Here is a 26,937-nt window from a genome sequence, read left to right as displayed (position 1 = left end):
ACTTCAGACGTTTCTTAAGGTTTTGTGTGTGTGGATCACAGTATCAGTTCTCTGCCTTAGCCTTTGGCCTATCCCCTGCACTGAGTGCTCACACAGTGTCTAGCTCCAGTTATACCTCATTGCAGGCTACAGGGTATCCACATTTTTTTCTCTGTTTAGATGAATTGCTTATCTTTGTAGAGTTTCTTTTTTCAAAGTGTCAGGAATCTTTCTTGGATGAGAGATCTCTTAAATATGCTGGAATTCCAAGAGAACAGTCAAAAGTCGTACTTCATGCCCCCACATAGGATTGTGTTCCTGGGATGTCAACTAGACACATCAGTTCAAAGATCTTGTCTTCCACAGGAAAATATAGTTCCTCATATAGATCTGTTTCTAAGGTTTTCCATTCAGCCTTAGATTACTGTTAGGGAATCTGTCAGGATTTTGGGTTTCATAGCATCTACAACTCTCATGGTACCCCTGACAAGACTTCATACGAGAAAGATACAGTAGTATCTGAAATCTCTTTCATCTCAGCATCAACGCCCTTTATCTTGGGGATTGCCAGAAGAAAAATCTTTTGGTGGAGACCACCGATATCCTTAAATCCAGGTCTCCCTTTCTCCCTCCCTCCTCCAAAACAGCAGTCACCACAGATGATTTGGACTTTGCTTTTAGAGCTGTTTCAAGGGAGATAAAAATGCAGGGGTGTGGGACACCAAGAACAGAATCAAGCACATCAATATCTAAGGGATGCTTGCCCTGACCAAGGCACTCAACTCTGAACCATCTTTGCCCCTTGGGTCCTCTTCAACAGGGTTTTAGACAATACCACAGTCTTGTGGCCTGTCAACAAGCAAGGGGGGGACAAGGTCATACCTCCCCCAACTCACAGACTTGCCTTGAATGCTTGGGATACAACTTCACAACACAATCTCACTCTACAAGCATCCTACATTCTGTCAGAGTAAAACTGTGTACCAGACAAGCTGAGCAGGACAAGCACAGACCCTCACAAATAAAAACTAGATTGGGGGTCTTATAAGATTTGATCCATCTGTGGGGACTTCCTCAAGTAGACCTTTTTGCCTCCTCTTTGAACAATCAACTGGCTAGATTCTGTTCCAGGACTCTGTGCAAGAAGGTCTAGAAGACAGATGCTTTTTCTTTTATTTGGACAGGAATGTTCCTGTATGATTTTCCACCCTTTCCACTGATATCCAGGGAATTTCTGAAGATTCAGAAGGAATCAATAAAGATTATTGTGGTGACTCCCTTTTGGCAACTGTAGTTCTCCTTTCTTTCAGAAATGTCCAGGCACAGTTACCTCAAGCATCCTCACATAATGGATCTGTTTACACAAGAACAGGGGTGTTTGATTTACTCAGACATCAGCCATTTTCAGTTGACTGCCTGGATGATAAGGTCTTTATTTCTTTTAGACACCTGTTTACTGAGGATGAGCAACAGGTACTAATGGAGGCAAAATAAGCCTGCTACTAGAAAATGTTAGCAAATGGAAAATATTTTTAGTAGGTGCCATAAACATAATCGGCGTCCATTCAGGCTTAGTTTCTCTCTGGTTTTACAATATTTGTGTGAGTTACTATCCTAAGGACTTTCTTATTCCTCTGTCAAGATTCAGTTATCAGTCATTTCAGCATGTCTGCCCAAAGATTCTACTCTTTCAAAACAGTCTTGTGTCGAAATGTTCTTGAATTACTAGTAATGACCGAGGAATGCTTTGGACTCGTAGGGCAGTAACAAGAAAAATCATCGCCAGAAAATGTAAATCTGATGCAATATCCTAATTCCAAGACTTCTTATATCTTGCCACTACTTTTTGCGCTAAAGAGAAACAAACTAAAGATGAGATGTATAAATAATATTGCAAAAATTTGCTGTTGGGACAAAGTAGAGACACTGGTTTATACATACAAATAAGATTAATAATGAAGAATATTATCTTAATTATTATTCAATATACATGATTTTAGTTGCTATTTAAGTTAAAGAAATGTAAAAATGTCTTTCTTTTTTGTACATATTGTATATATGTTTTAAAATAAATTGTCCTGGTTAAAAGAAAATTGTTCTTGAAAGGGGCTTTCCATAGGAGTTTGCCAATTAAACTGGTGACCTCTCTTTGGGAACTTAATTTTGTGTTAGAGAAGGTAATGCTCATTCCAATTTAACTAACTAATCTGGCTTACCTCAGGTTCTTAAAATGGAAAACAGTTTTTCTGATTGCTCTGACCTCTGTGGAAGGGTATCTGAGTTGCATGCTCTTATTGTGAGTCAACCTTACCTTATTTTCCATAGAGACAGGGTTTCTTTAGGCATAAAAGAAGGATTAGTTTTTAAAGTGGTATACAAGTTTCCTTTAAGCCAAACCATACATCTCTCCCTTTTTTTTTTTTTTACTGAATCTAAAAATGAGGGAAAAAGGATACTCCATACATTGGATGTCCACAAACAACTCGGGTACTATCTTGACAGAACTATATCTCTTAGATGTTTGGATAAGTTGTTTATTTCTTGTGAAAGTAAGACTAGACAACCTATGTCAAAACAGACCATTCCAAATGGTTGCCTAAGACCATTACCTTTTGCTATACTCACCATAACAAATGTCTTCCAGGCAGAGTCAAGGCCCTCTTTACCAGGGCCGTGGCTTCATCTATGGATTTTTAGAAAGGAATGGATTCAAGAAATATTCTGGAAGCTGCTACTTGGTCCTATGTACATACTTTTGCAAAAGCACTATAAGTTCGATTCATTCTCTAGGTCCATATCATGCTTTGCTTGGACCATTTTCTGGGAGTTTTTAGATTCTTCTCCTTCCACCTGTCAAAGGTAGTTATTTATGGTAATCCACCCATATGGCTAAAGCTACTGCAGCAGTGATCAATATGATGAACATAGCACAGCTGTGTAAGTTTATCTTATCGTAAAAGTTGATGTTTGAATGATTGCTGCAGTAGTCACTCCCTTCCTCCATCGCCATTGTTTTTTGGTGTGTTTTTCTATGCCAGGGTGTAGACATTTTATGTTTTGTTGTTCCCAGCATAGTCTTTTCATGCTTCAGTTTCCCGCATTTTGCTGGCAGGAAAGTTCTGAAGGGATTCACACCCAGACATGGCTTTAATCAGCTCAGCTTGAGCTGCTTGAATGTTTGGGTACATAGAAGGTGCCCTGAAGCTTTGGAAGGTAGTCTACTGTTATTTTCTTGGCAGGATATAACTAGTATAGCTACTGCTACTGCAGCAGTGACCATTAGACCATCTACTTTTATGGTAAGTTCAAACTGTAGAAATTGGAAAAGTATAGTAATCTGTAAAATCCATCCTATTCCTGCTTACTATATAACTGTATCAAACCTGACCTTATGAACCGTGAGCCTAAATGTTGGCTGTATACAGCATACAATTTCCAGGTGATTTGGATCTAGGTTCATAGGTAAGTACAAGGCTATCTCCCCTTGTCAGCCATTTAAAGTTTAGCCAGTTTTCCTTGAGGGTGAAAAATCCTGCAACTTGTCTTTTTAGTAAACACCTTAGCCATTATGCCGACCTCCAACCATCTAGATTACATCGGTCATAAAGCCATTCACTGGTGAATATCACCCACAGGTCTGGTGTAAGAGTTCAGCTTCAGTATCTCACTTTTATCACATCAGTCATAATTTGTGTATTGTTCTGGACCTCTACTTACAGCAAGACAGAACTTGACAACTTACAGTTCTACAGATCACAGGTGAATTTAAATCCCTGTTGGATTCATAAGAATCAAATTCATAGTAATTTTAAGGTAATTGAATCTTCTGACCATTTACACCTTCCCATACCCTTATTTATGCTGTACTCCTTTTCTACAGGATGGCTAGGCCAGTCAGTCCAAGGGTAGGTTTGTGTATACACATCTATTCGTCCAGGTTTGTCATAAAGAATGATAGCATAGTGCTCAGTCTGCATGGGTAGTCTGTTTTAGAGGTGACAAAGATACTACACAATGAATCTGATTCTCCATCACATTTCATTTATCTGCTGAGTAATATTTAAGTATTAGACAGATGGACATCCAGAAGATCCAGAACCAGTGGGCCTCTACTGGTGCAGGAGGCAAGGCAAAGGTCTCCCCTCTTCCATCTATATGATACTGAATAAAGAGGGAGAGTGTTTTCAGCTTCTCTTGGTAGAGCAGGGATTTTAAGCCTGTAGTCTTCTTAGTTAGGAACCTCTAGGGTCTTTGTAGTTTGATATGTATAGAGAGGTATTTCCTGAAGAGGGTGTTGTACTTCATAGTTGGTTTAATCAATCCTGAATATAATAGACTAATGACCTTTTTAGATATAGGTGATATTCCCTTGGCAATCGACTGTGCCGAGTAGAATGATTTCCTGGGTACTGCTATATGATGATCAAAAGAAAGGGAATTATCAGCCCATGTTCAAAGGCCCCTGACTAGATTTTCATTTTCTGCTTGGATTTTGTCTGTACTGTATGCCGAGGGAAGGAATTATCTGCCAAATATGAATTTTTCTGATATTTCATGTTTTTGCTATCAGTATCATGGTTTGTAGGATGACTTTGTGATACTACCTAGTACTGTATCAGTATCATGGTTTGTAGGACAACTTTGTGATGCTACCTAGTACTGTATCAGTATCATGGTTTTTAGGATGACTTTGTGATGCTACCTAGTACTGTATCAGTATCAGGGTCGGCCCGTGCTTTTGGACTGCAGGACTGCAGCCCCCAAGTTGTAAAAGAAAAAAAGGAAATAAAAACAAAAAAAAAAAAACCCAAGAAAATAAAAAAAAATTGCACAGTCCTGGACCTTCACGCATATGTGCTCGTGGCATTTTCGATATCCAGACTGCTGCTGAACCAGTCCGAAGCATGCGCAGAGCCCCGGACTGGTTCAACAGCAGTCCAGATTATAAGGACAGCAATTAAGACCAGCGATCCCAGATTACAGATTACAACTGCATAGACTAGAAAGGGATCAGACTGCAACATCTGCAGGCTGACTAGCCTGCTCTCGCAGGAAGGAGTTTGCGGGATTCGCGCGGATGTCTCTCTGGGCTTGGGGGCTTAAGCAATGACTTAACAGCATTGGCCAATGAAAGGGTGTGTGTGGACTTGGCAGCATCTAGCAGTGGACCCAAGTAAGTGCTTGTGTGTTGGAAGGACTTAGCAACAAAGTGCTTGTGTGTTAGAAGGACTTATCAGCATCGGACCACAGAAGGGTGCGTGGACTTAGCAGCATATAACAATGGACAAGTGTGTGTGTGTGTGTGTGTGTGTGTGTGTGTGTGTGTGTGTGTGTGTTTCCAAGTCTGCTCAATGTTCCGCTAACTATGTAGAGTTTGCGACGTCAGACATATAGATTCTATATTATTTATACGTCATTTAACAATACCATGTGATGTCATGAGATCTCAGAAATGCTGCCAAATGTTCCTTTCGTTTCATTTTCAGGCAGGCATTAAGACTTTGTTTATCTATAATGTAATAATAAACTGAATAATGTACAGTTCCGAAGGGAACAAACATAATATATTTTATAGGGCTTTATTCAAATAATGCTTAGTCTACTAGGAATGTGAATAAATTGAGATGGCAGATATACCTTCACAGACATCACACCACTTGGAAATTGCATGCACTGATTTTACTGGAAGATGCTGCTATCCAGCACACTGGGGAATTCTACTTTTCTTTTTACATGTTTTGGACATGTTTACTTACCTCCACCTCTTTATTAATATGTTTTGGATGTACTTTTATTTTGATGTGAACATTCAGTGGGACAGCATCAGCCCAGTGATAGCTTTAGCTTCTTATTTGAAGTATATCACACTTTCTATGCAACACCCAGATGCCAGGACTGGAGGTTAGGATCTCAGTTCTACCATGGGACTAGGGTCCACAGCCTTCTGATTCACAAATGGATGCACTACCAACTGAGCCACTTTGACATTCAACTTGATTGCCTACTAGATTAGGGCCACATAGCATCCCTTTTTATGCCAGTGCACTACAAATGCATCACTGGTGGAAAGGAAATCATGATTTTTTGTACAGTTTCATCAAAGTAACTGCTTAGGATGTTCAGTGATTGGCCCTGACTCCCCCCACAATGTATATGGGGCCACTTCATCATCATTGTCGTCGTCATCATCATGCCTGTGCCATATTCCTGTGCATGCAGTGCTAACATAAGTGCTGGCATCCCTACCTAAAAAATAAACCCTACCTGCTCTCCCCATAGTGTTCACCATGGAAAGGCAAGTAGTGAATATTCTCTGATCCCCTCCAAAGAAGGATGGGCTGGGTAGTAGCAGTTCAACCCTTCCCTTCTGTGTTGTAATTCCACTAACCAGGATGCTAGATGAAATCGGAGTGTGGGCATTGCCGACAGATATCAGTATTTAATGCGTTTGTGTGTGTGTGTGTGTGTGTGTGTGTGTGTGTGTGTGTGTGTGTGTGTGTGTGTGTGTGTGTAATGCCCCAAGTGGATATACCTGGAGTAGACTCAAACCTTGTACCTTGGGAGCATATAGCAAGAGCTTAGGTTCCCTACCTACCACCATTTGCAAACTTTTTGCCTCATATTTTACTTTTTGATGATAGGCATTTGAATTTTAGACTTCTTGTTCTTCAGAAAGTACATGGCAACACAAAACCTTTTAGTCTACCAATTTTCTGTTTATAAGATCAATATTCGAAATTTGTTCCTATTTTTGGGGCTGTATTCCCCCATTATTGGCTTTCTTTTGTCCAGGTTTTTGTGCTATGAGGTTGTTTGGGAGCTGTATTCCCCCATTATTGGCTTGGTCTAGATGTTTTGTGCTAAGAGGTTGAGAGCTATGGTGAGAGATGAATTCACTAAATGATAGCCATTTAAGTTTCAGTCTATCTGCCTTTTAAGAAACAGCTGATATGACATAGTGGTATTTTGCTCTGACTGTAGTACACAGGGTCCTAGGAGCAAGACTTGGGAGTGAAATGCATGGTGGTAACACAGCATTTTATTCTAGCAACTTTCCAAGATTATACAAGCAATGTTTAAAATGTGTCCCTACGTTTTGGGCTTTTATCCCCCCCAGTAAATTTTGGCTTTTTCCAGATTTCTTATACTTCAAAGAAAAATGCATGCTAAAGCAAGACCTGTTATTCTATCAACTGTCTAAGTTTATTCAAGAGCAATTTTTAGTATTGTCTGTATGTTCTCCCAATATATTTGGCCTTGTCCAGATTTCCTGCATTAAGACGTTGAGAGGTACACACAAATAACTTGCTTTATAGAATTAGGTATATCCAAACCTCTCAACCGTCCCTGAATTTGGCTCAAAATGGTGCTCTCCCCCTAATAATCCCCCTGTAAAATGGCAATTTTGGAAGAAAATGTGGAGGGTTTACAATTAATAAATAATTGTAATGATCTGAGTTTTATAATATTTTTATTTCAGAAATGCATGGATTCTCATATTTTTGTCAGCTGCTCAACTTAACAGTACTAATATTAAAAAAGTGTCCCTTTGGCAGGTTCTCAGCAATATTGTGTGGCTATTTTATATTTTTGCATCACATTTTTGGTCTGTTTTTCATAAAATCGTGGTTTTCTGGCAAATTAGTGGTAAATCATTAAAGATTGAAGTTAGAAAATAATGACAGGGATTTGAGTTTCAGATTTCATACCCTTCAGAAAATTTATACAAATGCAAGACCGGCATTTGAGTTTCAGATTTCATATCATTCAGAAAATTCATACAAATGCAAGACCTATAATTCTATTATCTTTCTAAGTTTATAATAGCAATATTTAAAAATTGTCCTTATTTTTGGGCCTTTGTCCCAATACTATTGATGGCTTTGTCCAGATTTCTTTCTCTGAGGTTGAAAGGTATGACAAATGTGTCAGGGCCATCACCGTCAGCCAGAGACATTTCAGATTGTGACATACTTGTTGCGCCCCACTCCCCCAAGTAGTGATGCAGGATGTGTCCAAGCAAGGCAAGGAGTATTTACGCAGTGTAAGTGTGCAGAGTATCCCCCCATCCAAAATAGACACAAGTACTACAGTGGCTTTTCATTTTGTCCTTTATTTTGCAGACTTTTCTGGTTTTCTGTCATATTTTTATACTGTTGATTTATGCTTATTATTCAGAAAATGCATGTTGTTGCAGTGCCTGTTTCTCTGTGTTTAAGTAGCAATGTTAAGACCATGAGGTAAACTTGTCTGAGATTGTAAGATGCAAGTAAGCTTTAATAAGCATACTGTTAAAGAATTACCAACACTGAAAGCCTTTTTATTGTTGCCATGCAGAGAATATTTACATAACAAGATAACCTATAAGCCTTAGGTATTGAAATGCATATGACAGTATTTGGAATAAAGGACAGGATTACAGTATTTTCAGAAGCTCATTACATTTGTTGGTGCCTTGCAGTCATCTTTGCAGGCTGTACCCATAAACTGAACAGAATGCCAATCTATCATGTGTGGTCCATAACCTGTACAGTAATCCTTTAAGCAATTTATCTTGAGCTTGTTTCTTGTTTGCTGTTCATTTTTTGCTTTGATCATGTTTTCCCCATGAAACAAGTAGATAGTTGTTGTCAGGCAGCAGGTCTTTTTTGGATCAGAAACATTTTTACAAGTAGAGGTATTACAGAGATTGCTACTTTCAGCATGTTACTTGGTACTTTTATAAAGCTGAATGTAAATTATAATTAGAACTGCAGTGCAAGGAGAAGTGGTTTGAGTTGAGTGATGCTTGTTTTTTATACTCAATTTTGACTGGCATTCCAGATGTATTTAAAAAGTAATTTATCTTTTCATGCCTCACAACATTTTTTTCCATCTAGATATTAAGTAAGCTGTCATGTAGCCAATGCATTGAAATATTTTTTTCTTTTACACTTCATTTTGTCTTGATTGGGCTCTCATAATGACGGTTTGGCACCCAGAGCAGCGGATTTAATTAAAGTTCCAGTTTTTGTGGTTTTGAGCCTAGCTCCAAGTTCCAGTTTTTGTGGTTTTGAGCCTAGCTCCACCCCTTTTCAATTGGTTACACCCCTTCCTGTTGGCCCCACCCATTCAACTGTCTCTTGCAACCCCCTTTGATTTGAAGTCACCAGCCGCCACTGATCAGTATAATGGTTTGTAGAATGCCTTTGTGATGCTACCTAGTACTGTATCAGTATCATGGTTTGTAGGACGACTTTGTGATACTATCTAGTACTGTATCAGTATCATGGTTTCTAGGATGACTTTGTGATGCTACCTAGTACTTTATCAGTATCATGGTTCGTGCTACCATAAGTGAATTTTGAAATCTCCTCATAGAATTGAATGAGGTTAATGTGCATGAAATCCTTGAATTCACATATACGTTGCCAGGGATTGATGGATATTGAAGGAGAATGTCACAAGTTTATTGTCCTTAACTGGTGAAGGAGATACTGGGGAGAAGTGTATGAAGTGCCTGTATTTGTATGAGTCAGGTTGAGAATATCATATCCTCTAGTGGGTTTGTTAATTATTTGCTAAATAATTTGAGTTTTTCTTAAGATTAAGAACATTTGGGCATACCTATACTGGAGGTATACTTGTTCCATTTTATTGAGGAGTAATTAGTCTCCCAATATAATGAAATCCTAGTTAAAAGAGAGCTTGAGTATTTTTTAGGAATCTTGCATGATCATTAAGGGATAACTCCTATATATATATATATATATATATATATAGAGAGAGAGAGAGAGAGAGCTAGCTACTGGAGAAGACTAAATATTGAACATTGTAATTCTCCTTTAAGCTTGTTTTTTTGTAGTGGGGCTGCAACCCCTACCTAATGTAGGGGAAAGCAAGCCTCATTCCTCTGTACATATGTGTACCACTCCGATATGATCATACCTCAGGAAAAAAGGGAATATTCTGAGAAATGGTAAACTTGGAATTAATACATCTAAGTCCAGATTTACAGCCATCTGTTTCTCATGTTGCAGCCATCTGCTTCCCATGTCTTGGGATTTGACAAAGCAGGTCCTGGGATTTTAGATGGTTCCTTCATGGGCCACGTGTGCTGTTCTGTAATGAAGTAGAGGTACCATTATAGTTGGCAGCTGCAGTGGTTTTAACAAGTGGTAAGGATGCCTCTTGGTTTCTTTATAGGGGAGGTTAACAGATCTGATACACTGGGGGGGGTCTCTGGGGTACACTTCAGAGACACTGACAACATTATATTGCTGCCTGCCTGGGGACTGTAGAGGAGGGGATGGGGATAGAGATGCCTGGTCTGTCCTGCTCAACTTGCTATACTGTCATCCTCACGAAGGCAAGTAGTTGTGAAATTGGATGGATGAATAGGTGAATATATGTGAATTCCTGCCAAAAATACTTTAAAACAAGCTCAGCTGTGTGGCATTGTACTTGTCAACATTAAAAAGACGTTTTTTCAAATGTGCATTCATCCGCTTAATATATTCAAATTCACTGCACATATGCATGTAGATGCATAGAGACACACAGACATACACACACTCACACACACTTAACTGTTATAATGGCAATAATTAATGATGGGAACATGAGTTTTCCAGCATTACTCACTAGTGATTTTGTTACACCACAAAAGGTGAAGCTTGACTTGTCTTCCTCTAGGAATCATTGATAAATACCATTTAACCTTTAGCACAGTTATTAATACCATTGTCATATTTTCATTTCTTTACCATAGTTCAATACCCTTGGAAACATATGTTCATAAAACATAGGTTCATAGGTGTGTACTAGGCTAATGGCCCTGGGGCCTTTAAAAGCCTAGCCATAGGATTACTGTGGCATAGTGCCACCCAACTTTAGTTCCCAGTGCCTCTGTCGAGTAGAGCTACTGTTGTTATCCCCGGGGTGAGTTTTCTGTTTCCCATCAAGTTTTCTCTTGAAGAGGGTCAGCGAGGTGCTCTGCTTGACATGTATAGGAAGTCTGTTCCATAGCATGGACAGTCTCTGGGTTAAGAACCTCCCTCCAGCATGTTCTGTTAATTGTGATAATGAGGTTGAGGTCTCTGGAGCATGTGGTGTTGGAGGGATTGGGACTTCTTTAGATGTAGCATTTCTGACAGAGGTGGGTCAGACATGGCTTTGTAAGTCAAGCAGAGATCGCGTCTAAGTAAGCGATATGAAACTGAGAATAGTTGGAGTTTATTTAGTCTGTCCATATAGGACAAGTGTTTAAGGCCTAGAATCCTCTTTGTGAGGTACTTTTGCGACCTTTCCAGTTGTTGCAGGTGTCTAGTGAGGTACATGCCAAATGGGGCATTGTACTCTATGATTGGCCTAATGAGGGAAGAGTAGAGGGAGACAATGACCTCTTTCTTCCTGGATGCAAAACAGTAATGAGATGTGCCACATAGAAGAACCTTCTGACCACAGAGACAATGTGGTGATCAAAAGAGAGGTTGCTGTCAACCTGTGTTCCCAGATCTTTTAAAATGTCTTCTGTCTTCAGTGGACTACCATCAATGTGGTAATTCATTGTAACCGGGTTTTTCCCAAAGGGGATGACGACACATTGTTTTGGCTTTGAGCTTAAGGCCATGGTTCTGACACCAGTCGTTGGTCACAGTGAGGCCAGTCAGCCAGATGTCAACATCACTTGGGGAGTTAATAATAGCTCCCAACTTGCAATCATCTGTGAACTTTGTCAGCCAGAGTCCGTTCGTGTTGACCTGGACTTCAGGGAAGTAGATACCAAACATGAGAGGACCCAGGACTGAACCCTGTGGGACTCCACTCGTGACTTATCGGCAGTCTGACTTGGAGTCAGCTCTTTTCACACTGTGGGTTCTATCTGTGAGCCAGTTTTCAACCCACCTAGTGATATAGGGGTTGATGCCAAGCTTAGTGAGTTTTTCTATGATTCCTGAGTAGGGAATGGTATCAAAACCCTTGGCCAGATCCAGGTAGGCTGTATGAACCACCTTGCTTTCATCCACAGCTCTGGTGACTGACTCAAAGAAGTTGACCAAGTTCAGCAGGCATGATCTACCCTTCACAGAACCAAACTATTTGAGATCCAGAGTTTGGAGATTTCCTATATCCTTGTTTATTAGGTCCATGATGATGCATTCCATAGCTTTGCATATCCGACCCATCAGGCTAATGGGGCGATAGTTCCCAGGGTCTGTAGTCGCTCCTCCTTTGTGGAGATGGATGACTGTAGCAGTGTGCCATTTGGCAGGGACAAAGCCTGAGGTGAGGCTGTGACTGAACAGGGCACACAGGTGAGATGTCAGTTCACTCTGTATTTCATGTAGAATACAACCAGGGATATTGTCAGGTCCCATAGAAGCTGTATTCTTGGCCTTGGACAGTGCTGTTTTAACCTGTGCAGCAGTAATACTGGGTGCCTGGCAATCTACTGGTATTGTGATTGGTCCTTTGGGGGGGATAAGGTTGGCACTGAATCTGTCGGCCAGTATACTGGCAATATCTGTTGGCTCGGTATAGGAGGTACCATTGTGCAGTAGCTCAGAGCAAATCTGGGTATTGCCATGGAGATTCTTTACATAACTATAGAAGGCCTTGTGGTTTGTCTTTACTGTCTTCTGCAATTCTGTTTTCATACCTAGCTTTAGAGGATTTGATGAGGGATCTCAACTTTTTGTTAGGGGAAATAAGGGAGTTTTTTTCAGTCTTGGGATTTCATCTTATTCCGCATCAGTTTCCTCCATCTGTTGTAGAGTTTGTTTATGGCAGGGGACCACCAGATTGGCTTCCTTTTTTTGGAGGAGAGTGTCTTGGTTCTACTGGGTATGGCAAGATCCATGCATTTGTGTACGTGTTCGTACAGCACATTGGTGTATGATTCTGCAGTCACACAACTATTCTCCATTTGCATGGTGCCGTGAAGTTAGCCACCTCTGTTTTTAGGATCCCAAAGTTTAGATTTGGAGAAGTTTTTCATGGTGATTACCTTTGCTGGGGGGGGCGGGAGGGATGTGGATTCCCAAGGTGATTAGTTTGTGGTCAGATCTAACCAAGGAGGAGCTGACTACTGGAGTAGAGCAAAGGTTGCCCATGTTAGTAATGACCAGGTCAAGGATGTTGCTACCTCTAGTGGGGGTAAGAATGAGCTGGTCCAGGGCATTGGAATTAATGAACTCCAGGAAATGTTGGGCAAGTGTATTGGTAAACGAGTAGTTTACCCAGTTAATGGTGAAGTAGTTGAAGTCGCCTAGTAATACAGTGTTAGGTTGGACCCTAATATTCTCCAGGGTGCTTAGGAACATGGAGTGTGAGTCTTGGGACATGGTTAGGGACCTATACCAGGCTACGACCTGAATCGCTGTCTTTCCCAATGTTAGCTGCACCTGAAGTATCTCTGATGCATTATGTTGGGCTACAAGTCTGGAGATGTGTGCATCCTTTATGTATATGGAGACACCACCGCCTTTGGAGCTTCGGTCTAAGTTCTGGGGCTGAAAGGTATGGAATGAGTTACAGCCTGGTAGTGCAGGGGGTGCTTTCTGCTGCCTTGAACCAGGTCTCTGTTACAGCACAAATGTCGATGTCCTCCATTTTAAGGAGTACCTCAAGCGAGTGCATTTTGAGATTTAAACTTCTAGTGTTGAGCAGCATGACCCTCAGATTGCATTTGTTTGTAGCTGTTATGGTGGTAATTTGGTCTTTGGAACACCACCTAAAAAAGGCACTATAGGGGTGGCAAGAGCCTTGGCCAGTATCCGGAAGGCCAGGGGTGACATATGCAGGCCATCTCTGGAATAACATCAAGGTCTGTCAGTCATGTCATGTCATCCCAGGCAGATAGATACTGGATCCCCTTAGAATGACACCAGAAACTTAGCCAGTTGTTGAAATCAATCATTTTCTGCTTGTACTGTGGTATCATTCTGGGTGATGGTAGGATGCTGTTCGGGTTAAGAGTCATACCCGCCTGGGCTACATAATCCGAGAGCTCCTTCATGTCTCTCTTCATGTAGTCCAGGTAGGTACGTCTCGGGTCATTCACACCCACATATACAAAGACAGTGTCATATTTGTACCTGTTGAGCGACCTGAGTGCATGCGTTATTTGTCTGATCCTGGCACCTGACAGGCAACTGATTGTTACTTTCTCCTTATTCAACCTAGTGAGTGGGACATTAGTGTACCTCACTTTCGAGTCACCTATGACTAGTGTGTAGGGAATGCTGTTTTGCCTTAGGGGTTTTGGTTGAGTGGCACACTCGTTAGGAGAGTTATGTGTCTTGTGATTAGTGTTGTGTTGTGGTCGAGTGTATTTCTGCCTTAGAGGGCTCTGCTTCTTGGGTAGATTTTTATTGAGATACCACACACCCACCTTCACAGAGTTTGTGTTTTTATGTGAAGGCAGTGCTGGTGTGTGTTCGGGAGGGCTATGTGTTCTATGTGGTGTGGTGCAAGTGTTGACCTTCTCCTCTTGACCAGCTGTTCTGGTTTGGCTGGAGAGTGTGTGGCTTCCAGTTTGGATATACAAGTGCATCTCTTGCAAGTCTGAGTGTTGGAAGGTAAGAGAAGAGGGTTGTTGGTGTACACGCGGCAGTTGCTACATTACCTCAGAATCCCCAAGTTCACCAGGTTAGTAGGAGAAAGCACAGGAAACTGACTTTTAGACATGCCTGGCGGGGTGGGCATTGATAATAAGTACTAGATCTGTTTCCTTGTAGAACATTTAGTGCTTGTAGCACTTGTGTGCTATAATAATTGCTACAAGAAGTCTGGTAAAGTGCTAGACTAATAAGCTAGCTCTGGCACAGCTCAGAAACTTTCAAACAGTCCTGGATACAGGAAGTCTGTATCTGGACTAGACTAGTTACAGGAAAGGTGGGAAACAAGATCTAACAGGGGCTTTTAAACCAGAAAGTTGGGAGAGATGGAAGAACTGTTCAAATGGCCAATAAACTATAATTTCAGGGCCAGAAACCACTTCTCTTGTGGTAGATAGGCTACCATGTGCTTACCACTCCCACTGATAGGCTAGAAGGCTTTCCTCCAACACAGAAAGGTCTGGAGGGGCTCAGAAGCATACAGTCTTGGACACAGCAAATCGTATCTGGAGTAGACTAGTTACAGGGAAGGGGGAAAAGCACAAACACAGGCTTTTAAGCCAGAAAGTTGAAAGAGATGGAAGAAACTGACCAAAAGGCCAGTAAACCACAAATATGGGCCAGAAACCACTCCTCTTGTGGTAGATAGGCTACCTAGTGCTTACCACTCCCACAGATAAGCAAGAAGGCTTCCCTCCAACACAGAAAAGCTTGGGGTGGGGCTCAGGAGCTTACAAATAGTCCAGGATACAGCAAATCTGTATCTGGACTATAGTTACAGGAAAGGGGGGAAACAAGTGCAAATGCGGGCTTTTAAATCAGAAAGTTGAGAGAGGTGGAAAAATCACCCAAACTGCCAATAACTGCAATTTCTGGGCCAGAAACCACTCCTTTTGTGGTAGATAGGTTACCTAGTGCTTACCACTCCCACTGATGAGCTAGAAGGCTTCCCTCCAACACAGAAAGGCTTGGGGGGGTCTCAGGAGCTTACAAATAGTCCTGGATACAGCATTTCTATATCTGGACTAGACTAGTTTCATTTTGGAAACAAGCTTAGAATTTTTTTTTTTTTTAAGGAAAGTGGAAAAGGAGAAAGCTGGAACAGAAGTTAATTCAAGGTTAAGAAACTAAGTGGGTTGGACTTCACAAATGTTCTCTCTGTGTTAGGTAGAATGAACTAATGAAACTAGACTAGGAGGAGTATCCCAGATCAAATATACAGTATGGGCGGGCAACTGTAAAGCCACCAAGTATAAGAACAAGACAATAGCAAGCGGGGGTGGGAAACTATATCACAGCTACTAGCTGTAGCCACTAAATGAAAGTTTTAAGCAGATAAAGGAGCAAGGAGACTCTAGAGAATGCTTTTAACTGCAAACAAGTCAGTTATATGATACCTGACTGGAACACAGAAACCTCAGAAAATGCACAGAAAAGCACAGATAGAGCACTCACAAACACAAAATACGACTGAAAAAGCAGTTTACAGTTAAGTAATAAAGTAAACATGCAATTAGAGTAATTAAACCGTATCTAGCAATGAAAAATACAGTTAAAACAGTATAAAACCGTACATAAATGCAGTGAAACAGTAAAAAAAAGTTTATAACAGTGCAAAATGTAGTAGATTATGATTATTTCTGCTTAGTCTCAGTAATGAATCACAATCCACATCATTCTTTTAATTTTGTGGAAATTTTTGTGATATGTGACATGATGCATAACTCAGGCTTTTAGTTTTAGAGATATATAACTACCATCTTTAAATGTATTCCTAAAGGTATGATGTAAATGTTGTGTGGATAAATGAATGATACTGTAAAGGGGAATTAAAACCTTGTGCATAGACACATACATGACTCATGCTAATGTTAGATCCATGAAGAGATTATTAATGCTAATGATGTGCTACATACAGCTAAAATTTGCTGCACATGTATGGGATACTTTGCATTGTTTGTGTGTAGTACATCTGTTGTGTGGCACATGTATGGCATACTTCACATTTTGTGCATAGTACATTTGTTGTGTGGCACATGTATGGCATACTTTGCATTCTTTATGCATAGTACATTTGTTGTGCGGCACATGTATGTCATACTTTGTATTGTTTGTGCGTAGTATATTTGTTGTGCGGCACATGTATGGTATATTTTGCATTGTTTGTGCATAGTACATTTGTTCTGTGGCACATGTATGGCATACTTCGCATTGTTTGTGCATAGTACATTTGTTGTGCGGCACTGCACGTGTATGGCATATTTTGCATTGTTTGTGCATAGTGCATTTGTAAAACAAACCTATTGCTTACATTGATGTGGTCAGACAGCTGAAGGAGTAGAGAACACTATATGACAGACTGTGGTATAGCTTCCTGTCCTTGTAAAAACATCATAGATATACCAGTAAAAATGCAAGTCAGCAAATGAGTAGATAGCATTTGGGAAGGGACTTCCCACTATTGGGCTCTGTTGGTGATGGAAGTAGCTATACATAGCCTTCTCCTGGAGTGGCACTACATGGTATGTCTAACTGTAAACCTTGGCATTGAAAGACCCATAGATCAGTACATTTTTATTGCAGTGGACATGTCTTTTATGTGTAGGTGAGCAGTGCACATAAAATGATAAAAAAGCCTTGGTGTTTACTGTTGTGAATCATGGGTGGGCTCCGTTGGTGTATTGGCATTCTGATGTGAATCACAGATGGGTTCCCCTCGGTGTACTGGTATTGTCTGGTGAATCATGGGTGGGCTCTGATGGTGTATTGGTATTCTGTTGTGAATCACAGATGGGCTCCTTCGGTGTACTGGTATTCTGTGGTGAATCACAGGTGGACTGTCCCGGTATGCTGGTATTCTGTTGTGATACATAGTTTTTCTCCTTGGTGTACTGGCATTCTGATGTGAATCCTAGGTGGGCTCCCTCACTGTACTGGTATTCTATTGTGAATCACAGCCAGAAGAATGTTACTGCTAGCTGATTTCATTTACACACTATTACATACCTAGATCTTTATAGGTATGAACCTATATATATTTTAACATGGTCCACAGTTCTTTACTGATATGTGATTTCTTTCTTTCCTTTTTTTTTTTTTTTTTTTTTTTTTACGTGCCACCTATATGCATTGTGTGGACTATATGAATACCTCTCTTAGTGTGCATCTCTATACATGTAACAATTTGCAGAAGTCAATCAATCAATGAAATGAGTTATGATGCTAAGTGTTATATCGTGGTAAGGAAGGAGACCACACGGTTTATAGAGTTGTAAGGCCTTTCTTTATTAAGAGCCTCCAGGTGCGCACCCATGCTTCTTCACACAACTTCTGCAAGTCATCTACTACACAGAACCAACAGGTTACCAGAGAATATAGAACCAACAGTACATGCTGAATTCCCCACAGCGCCCCTACAGTACAACAACCACATTACCAGCCCGGATACTACATTCCTCCCCTTTTAAGCTAAGACATACTGTCTTACATAAGCAAAACTAGGGAACAAGTTCCATAATGCATTTAATCATTTACTTGTAAATAACAGGCTAGTTATTAACTGGTTACCATACCATCTACTATTTTTTTAAGGCTGGTAATCTATACATGCACATTTGTTAACATTGATAGTCCTTCAAGTAACTAGGTTTAACCAGCACACGCTTAGAACGGCGCAGTGGTACCACCTTAGGTGACTCTGGTGTCACTGTTACCACTTCAGGTATCGGTGTGTCCTTCCCTGGAACGGTTGGATCTTCAGAAACCTCTCCTTCCACGTTCTGGCGGTCTCCCTCAATTTGCGATCCTCCTGCCACTGCGAGCCCTGGTTCCGAACTTAACGATAGTTCCGAGGCCAGCAGTTCCACGGCATCCTTCTTCTGTTCGCTCCGTAGAATTTGGTCTAAATCTCCATTCAATTTCACCTGGTACGACAATGGTCCAGTACTCTTGACAATGAACCCTGGAATCCACTTAGGTCCATAACTGAAATTTCGCGTCATCACTGCATCTCCTTCCAGAAAACTTCTCTCTCTCCGTCTTCTATCATGACATTCTTTTTGCTTCCACTGGGTCCCCTCCACCTTTGCTCGGACATTTGGATACACTAGATCCAGCGTGGATCTTAATCTACGTCCTTGCAACATCTCGGCAGGTGACAAACCCGTGGTAGATTGTGGTGTAATACGGTAGTTGAATAACACCCTTGATACTTTTGCTGCTAAACTTCCTTCCCCAGACTTTTTCATCATGGCTTTAAAAGTCTGAACAGCTCTTTCAGCACAACCATTTGTAGCTGCATGGTAGGGTGCTGATGTGATATGTACGATACCATTTTTTCTCAGAAAACTCTTGAACTCTTCACTCGTGAAACATGAAGCATTATCGGATACAATAGTCTCTGGCAGTCCTTGACTACTGAAACTCCTCCTCAAGCATTCAATGGTAACGAGAGAAGTGGGTGTCTTGACTTGATAGGCATCCATCCATTTCGAATGAGCATCCATGATTATCAAAAACATGGCCCCCATGAATGGTCCTGCATAATCTATATGAAGTCTCTGCCAAGGTCTACTCGGCCACTCCCATGGATGTAGTGGCGCCGCCACCGGCAAGTTGCGATGTTGTTGACATGTTTTACACTCATTCACAACGACTTCAATCTCGTGGTCCAACTTGGGCCACCAAAAATAACTTCGAGCTAAGGCTTTCATTCGGGTAATGCCCACATGACCTTGGTGCAACTGCTGTAAAAGTGCCCTTCTTCCTGGGGACGGAATTATCACTCGTGCCCCCCACAATACGCATCCATCTTGTACACTCAGCTCTGTTTTCCTCACTTCATAAGGTCGAAAAACTGGATCCGTTTGTTGAACTGGCCAGCCTTGCTGGACCCACTGAAACACTCTAGCAAGCACCGGGTCTTTGTGTGTCCAAACTCTCAGTTCCTTAGCAGACACCAACGTTATATCTTCCATCATCAAAACTCGGTCCTCTGCTTCCTCTTCTTGGATAGGCCCTGGCATTGGCAAACGACTTAATGCGTCTGCATTACCATGGTGTTTTCCAGGCTTATAAACAATCTCGTATTCATAAGCTCTCAACGTTACAGCCCATCTCTGAATGCGAGGAGAAACCATCTGCGGCACTGCTTTCATCTCGTTGAATAATGACAACAAAGGCTTATGATCAGTGCAAATAGTAAACTTCCTCCCATAGAGGTATTTGTGAAATCGCTTGATTCCAAACATGACAGCTAAACCCTCTTTATCTAACTGAGAATAGTTTGACTCTGCTTGTGTCAAAGTTCGTGACATGAACCCAATGGGTCTCTCTTGTCCATCTGGCATCCGGTGTGCCAACACAGCCCCTAATCCGTAGGGTGAGGCATCACATGACAAAATTAAGTCCTTGTGACTATCGTAGTGCACCAAAACCTCTGAAGATTGCATTAGTTCCTTTGACTTTTCAAATGCTCTGTCCTGTTCCTTTTTCCACGACCACTGAGCCTCCTTCCTTAACAACTTATGTAAAGGAGCTAACAGTGTTGACAGATTTGGCAGGAACCTGTTATAATAGTTAAGTAAACCTAAATAGGCTTTCAGTTCTGTAACATTTGTGGGTGCTGGTGCCTGTTGAATGGCTTCCACTTTATTTGGCAGGGGGTGTAGGCCTGATGCATCCACCTTGTAGCCCAGGAATTCTGCTTCCGTTGCCATGAAAGCACATTTACTCCGTTTCACCCTTAGACCTGCTTCTCGCAGTCGACTCAGCACCTCATTCAACGTCTCCAGATGCTCTCGAATGTTCCTACCCGTCAACAGGATATCGTCTAAATACACAGCCACCTTTGGAATTCCTGCCACTAGTCCCTCCATTATTCTCTGGAAAATAGCTGGACTCGAGGAAACCCCAAAAGGTAAACGATTGACTTGGAACAAACCTTTGTGTGTGTTCAGGGTAACATACGTCTTTGACCCTTCTTCCAGCACTACTTGTTGATATGCCTGACTGAGGTCCAGTTTACTAAACCTTTCACCTCCCGACAACTTTTCAAACACATCCTCCACCTTGGGCAAAGGATACTGCTCCAGCTTCGAGACTTGGTTCACTGTTAACTTGTAGTCACCACAAATACGAACAGTACCATCTGGCTTTACCACTGGAACAATTGGTGCTGCCCATTCCGCAAACTTTACTGGTTCAATTATACCTTGCTTAGTGAGTCTCTCTAATTCAAACTCAACTTTCTTCTTCATCGCATATGGTACAGGACGGGGTTTGTAAAATCTTGGCGTTACGTTTTCTTTCACGTGTATCTTTGCTGGTGGACCCCTCCAGGTCCCCAGTTCCTCTTTGAATACGTCTTCATTGTTCTCGAGCACCTCTTGCAAGGTCAGGCCCGGCTGTTCTACCTTATGGAGCTGTAGGCAGTCCATGTTTAGCTCCTTTACCCACACCCGGCCTAGCAGGTTTGGTCCCTTACCTGCTACCACCATGACTGGCAACTCTTTGACTTGGTCTTTATATTTTACCTTCATTTTCACCATTCCCAACGTGGGAACTATTTCACCCGTGTAGGTTTTCAAAGTCACTGAACAGTCCTGCAGCTTTAGAGCTTCTCTGGGCCATAACTTCCCATACTCAGCCTTTGACAGAACTGTGACACTACACCCCGTATCCACTTCAAACTGCACCATTTTACCATTTAAGTCCAACTGGGTTTTAATGGGATCAACTCTTTCCCACCTGGCCTCTTTCACGTTAAACATTGTGAACACTTCTTCGGCTTCCCTAGTTGGTTGATCTGTAACTTCACGCATGTGGTGTGCATACTGCCGTTTATTTTTTCGGTTTCCCTTCCTTTCCATCATACTGCTTTTTTCCTCCCCCTTTTTCGGCTGATCCCGAGAGGGTATTGAGTGGCACATTTTCTTTACATGGCCCTTTTTCCCGCAAGCATGACATTTTACAGTTAAAAAACGACAGTTCCGTGACAAATGTTCACCTCCACACCTGTAACAAGCATACTGACCAGACTTCCCTTGTGAATTATGCTCCATAACCACTTTATGCACCGGCAGTGGGGTCGCACTCCTGCTTCCAACCCCTTCCGTGGTTTTCTGTTGTAAATCACGAATGTCTTTAGTCGCTGTCTCTATGGCCTGTGCCAACTTCAAAGCCTTTTCAAACGACAAGTCAGGCTCCGCTAACAATCTGCGTTGTATGCGGTCGTCTGCAATGCCACATACGAGCCTATCTCGTAGCATTTCGGTCAGTCTGTCCCCATAATCACAATGTTGTGCCAATTCCCTCAACACTGCGACATACTCCATTACCGTTTCATTAGCCATTCTAGTCCTTGAATTTAACTTGAACCTCTGGACTATTGCACTTGGCTTCGGGTTATAATGTGACTGAAGTAAACTCGTCAACTCTGTGAACGATTTGTCCCCCGGTTTATCCGGACTCAATAAGTTCCTCATCAGACTGTACGTCTTACTGCCCACCGAGCTTAGCAATATGGCTCGCTTCCGACCCGCTTCCATTATCTGGTTTGCCTCAAAAAAATGTTCCAACACTTCACAATACTCCTCCCAGGTCTGTGTCTGACAGTCGTATGCAACTAATGACCCCAACATGGAACCCGACATCACCCCAGCAGGCCCCGTCTCTTTGTCATCCGACATGAACTACAGCTCACCAGGTTACTCGCAGCGGACTCGGAGGCATCCCATCTCGTCGTCGCCAATATGTTATATCGTGGTAAGGAAGGAGACCACACGGTTTATAGAGTTGTAAGGCCTTTCTTTATTAAGAGCCTCCAGGTGCGCACCCATGCTTCTTCACACAACTTCTGCAAGTCATCTACTACACAGAACCAACAGGTTACCAGAGAATATAGAACCAACAGTACATGCTGAATTCCCCACAGCGCCCCTACAGTACAACAACCACATTACCAGCCCGGATACTACACTAAGCTTTTTAACTCTTTGTTATGTTGAATGTATACTCCTGTAGCCTAAATATCTAACACAATTTTTGAACCAGTGTATGCTGTCCCCTGCCCCATCAAAATGAACTAGCAAGCACATCTCTATAATCTGTCTTTTTAGTGCTTTTTTAAATCAGTTTGTTGCCAGAGTCATATCATCTCAGTCAGTTTCTTTGGAAGAAGAATATTTTAAAAGGCAAGTTAATGAAGGTGTTATAAAATATTGAATTTTTTCAACTGTTACAGCTGCAGTTTGTCAATAAATATATGTATATATATATATATATGTATATGCAATACCTGTATACGTTAACTATGGTGGCAGACCTTTATTTTTTGCATTCGTATGTCTGCAGAGTATTTACACGTAACAATCTTTTCAAACAAAACACTAAAACTTCCTTTTTCAAAAGCCAGGTGTTCTCCTTGTTAAAAAAGTGGCTCTCTGCTCTGCATTATTGTTTGTACTGACCATGATGTATGTCTCATTATTCTGTTGAAAAATGTAAGTCTTTATAATGTACAGACTTAATTACAGTGGACGTAATTCAGAGCTGATAGCGGAGTTGAGAAGTACTAGCTAAAACCTCTGAACAGGGACATTATCTTGTGAGGTATCTCTAACAAGAATGTTATACAAGCCTGATATTAAAACAAATTAAAAATGTCTCAGAAGATGAATCTTATTCAAATTCTATGACACAGGAAAGAAGATGAAAGGTGGGTAAGGCAGAGATTGATGGCATTCTAAGTAATAACACACAAAGGGCAGCATGGTGCAATATATTTCTTGATGTAATTAGTGACCATGGCCTACTCTAATGACTTTGAAGTAATGGAAGGTTTAGAAGACAACTGCAGACTGTTAAAGTTTGAAAATAATCGAGTTGCATTTTAAACAGTTTTAACATTTACTTTGCTAATTCTGATTTCAGTTTCCACTCATAACTGTTACATGTAATTGCAACAAAGGGTAGTTTCCTGTAGAACTGGAGTGAATAAGAATGCTGACTTGTTAAGCAAAAATGTTGCTTCAGTGAATGAAAAATCCACAGAGAAGCAGCCTCAGTCCAGCACGGCACACAACCCATGTTTATTAATATTATGAGTGCTTTCATTTGGTACAATACCAAACTTCTTCAGAAAAACACATGTAACACAAAACATTCAACTGTTATACTTTAAAATTCATCATGTGATCAATCACCTGATCCAGTTCCAACACTAGTCATGTGGTTTGCCCTACAAATTACTTAGACATACATATTTTATATGCTATAAAGCTTAATTCATTGTTACATAACTTTTATGTTAATAAAACATTATTTTACATATATTTTAAAACCATATTCAAACATAAAACTATTAAAAATTAAAAAAATATTTAATAGTTATTTGTTAGCATCCCTGTCTTACCTATCTATTCAAGCTCTTTAACTTTAGTATGGAAGTAATTGAACAAACATCATTTAACCCAGGTAATACATATGAATGGCAACGCAGTTGCCAAACTAATTCACATGCTCCTAATTTTAAAGATGCAGGTCCCCCCTCTCTTCTTTTTGGATTTGGTCAATAATCCTGAACCAGTGTCCTGGATGTTTTTTTTTTACGTGGTTTGCTAAAGCATTTTCTAACTTTTCTTTCTTTATAGCATAGAGATGTTCATAAAGTTTCTCTCTCGGTTTCCTATCTGTCTTTCCTGTGTAGAAACTGGGACAATGTTGGCATAAACCTATATAAACAACTCCACTAGAATTACAATTATATTTATGTCTTGTCTTATACTTTCTATCTCTGATGGTGAAGGAACTTCCTATGTCAATATACTTGCAATGAGGGCAAGATTCGCATTTGAACATGCCTTTAATTCAGGTAAATCCTGAAAATTTAAAATGTTCTTAAAATTCAAACATTTCTTAAAAACAAATTTCGGTTTCATATTACTAAAATTATTGCAAACTGTGTCTGAAGCTAATAAGGGCCAATTTTTATATATAATATTTCTTATAGTTAGTGCATCTGGCACAAGAGAGTATTTTTCTGAGCTGTGTTAGACTATACATAATACATCTACTCAAGTCCCTGACAAATTTACAGCTGCAGTTTTGGATAATTCTATGTTTGTAAAATACATTTTCTCATGGGATAGTCCATTTCTTCATTGTGACTATACAAAAACAAGAATTGTAGGAATGAGAATCATGGAGCTAAAAATCAAGATGGAATAAGATGTCAAAAATCAGTCCTTATGTCACCATCTGTGAGACCACCAATGTCAAAAAAAAAAAAAAAAAAAAAATTTCTTCCTTGCTGAAGGACTTAAAAAGATAGGTACCCTTGAATACTGGACTTGTGATCAAACAGACAGTATAGGCAATGTAAGTAGTACATTAACAATTACAATATTCAGTGTGCAAAATAGCCTCCCTCCTTTCCCCTATTGCTTTCTGTTGCTCTCCCCTCCTTCTTTCATCTTTCTCTTTCTTCCATTCCTGGATGCACATTATTGGTTTCCTCTGAGGTTCACCTCCAAATAAGCTAGCAAGTATGACTGGTGCATGGCATGCCCAAACTGATAAATAAACAAAAAAAGAAGAGGCCGGCACTCGGCGAACAATGTTTTATTCCTTTCCCTTCTATTCAGACCGGTTTCGGTAACAAACTTCTTCAGTTCTGAGGATTAGGCATCCTAATGTCACATATGTACCTTATATCTTTCACGCAGGACATAGTACCAGGGACGTCGGAAGGCATACTCACTGTACGCACTTCAGTACATTTTTTGTGAATGGGTTAGAACATGGAGGGCACTAGGACCCAGGGGGTGAAATCTAAAATGCAGGTAAATAAAATAACTTAGCACACGCAAATGCCTTGATTGAGACAGCATAGTAATTTGCAGCTCATCTGGCATTTGCGTCATCGTCATATTTTCAGTAAACGGGTGATAATTACCCAATTATCGCAGTTCAAAAGGCAAGGGAAAGAGGTGTGAAAATAAACCGACTTCGTGGTTCTTAGATGCGGCTTATCTTTCATCGTTTAGCGTGCTTTAACGTTTCATCGTTGTGCTTGAGAGTGAAGGGGGTGCATCAGTGACATCAGCAACTGCAGTTGTGCAGGCGAGGAAGTTTTAAAGGCATTCTTTTCTAACAAAACTTTAAATATACCTTAGTGCCAGCAGTGTTTTGTAGAATTCCAAACAGTTGCTACCGGATGGTGGTGCTACATTCCTTATGTGACGGCTTTTTTTTTATTTATGTTTTCTGCTGCAGGCCTTCTACTTGTATTGTGACATATATATATATATATATATATATATATATATATATATATATATATATATATATATATTTTTTTTTTTAACTGACAAACATTTTTCCTTTTTGGAAGGAATGCATTCAGTCAGTTTTTCAATCCATGTCATAAGAGGGATCTACAACAAGTTTCACTCTATTGCCCAGGATTCCTTTGGTTAATTCCTTAGTGAGTCAGGGGAGATGCACCAAAGGTAAGTGATGTATAACTGCAAAAGTTTTATATTTTTATGAGTCGCTAGAATATGAAAATTGGCAATGACAAGTAAAGTAAAAAAAAAAAAACAGGGATATGTTTTGCCAAATCAGCTAGTAAAAAGAATTTTTTGTTTTAGATTAGGGGTTAGGATACACTAAGTGATGTAGCTGTATACAGTCATTTTTTAAAAGTTGGAAAAGCAACCAAAAATTATGTAAATATGCTTCATTTGGTGTCATGTTTTGGTCTAGTCCTTGTAAAACATGTAGCTTTCTGTCAAGCCATTAACATATATGTTAGCTCTTATTTTTTTTGTAAGTTGGCAATGATGCAAGTAAATCGGAGTGGTGCATTTTTAATAAGTATTTAAATAAAACACAGGGATGTGTCATTGATTGTGCTTCGCATTTCTGATATGTTCTTAAAGTTTCTAGTTTTCTGGCAAATGTGTTGTGAGTTGCAGTCACTAAATAAGGTCCATTTGAGTTTCAGATGTCATATGCTTCAGAAAAATGTATTCTATTACAAAACCTGCAATTACAGTAATGTTCTAAGTATATAAAATCTGTCCTTGATAAAATATGTTCCTAATGATGTCTTTCTTCCCCATCACACCTCCAACATTTGCAGTCTACCTGAAGAAAAATTCTTTGGAGTCTGCTTGGGGTATGAAAATGCCTATACAAACACTTCCAAGCAAAGATTCTAAATCTTCTAGACTTTGTAGCATATTTGGGAGTCATACATATATCGTCCCATTGTTTCTTTGTGCTTTGCTTATCCAGTCTCCCTTCCTGCTCTTTTCTAAGAGTATCTGATTGATTCCTATAGTTATTATGCAAT

At 40.4% G+C, this 26,937-nt stretch overlaps 1 protein-coding gene across 1 annotated transcript in view; it reads left to right on the top strand.

The window, feature by feature from the left end:
- Positions 1–26,937, top strand: part of LOC122799352 (transmembrane protein 132B-like) — a 2,948,958-nt gene that overhangs the window by 409,254 nt on the left and 2,512,767 nt on the right. The window lies entirely within an intron of this gene.

This window comes from Protopterus annectens, chromosome 4.part0 (genome assembly GCF_019279795.1).
Source record: "Protopterus annectens isolate FY-2018-M chromosome 4.part0, PAN1.0, whole genome shotgun sequence".
NCBI lineage: Eukaryota > Metazoa > Chordata > Ceratodontiformes > Protopteridae > Protopterus > Protopterus annectens.
This window is presented reverse-complemented; position numbering and strand designations above follow the sequence as displayed.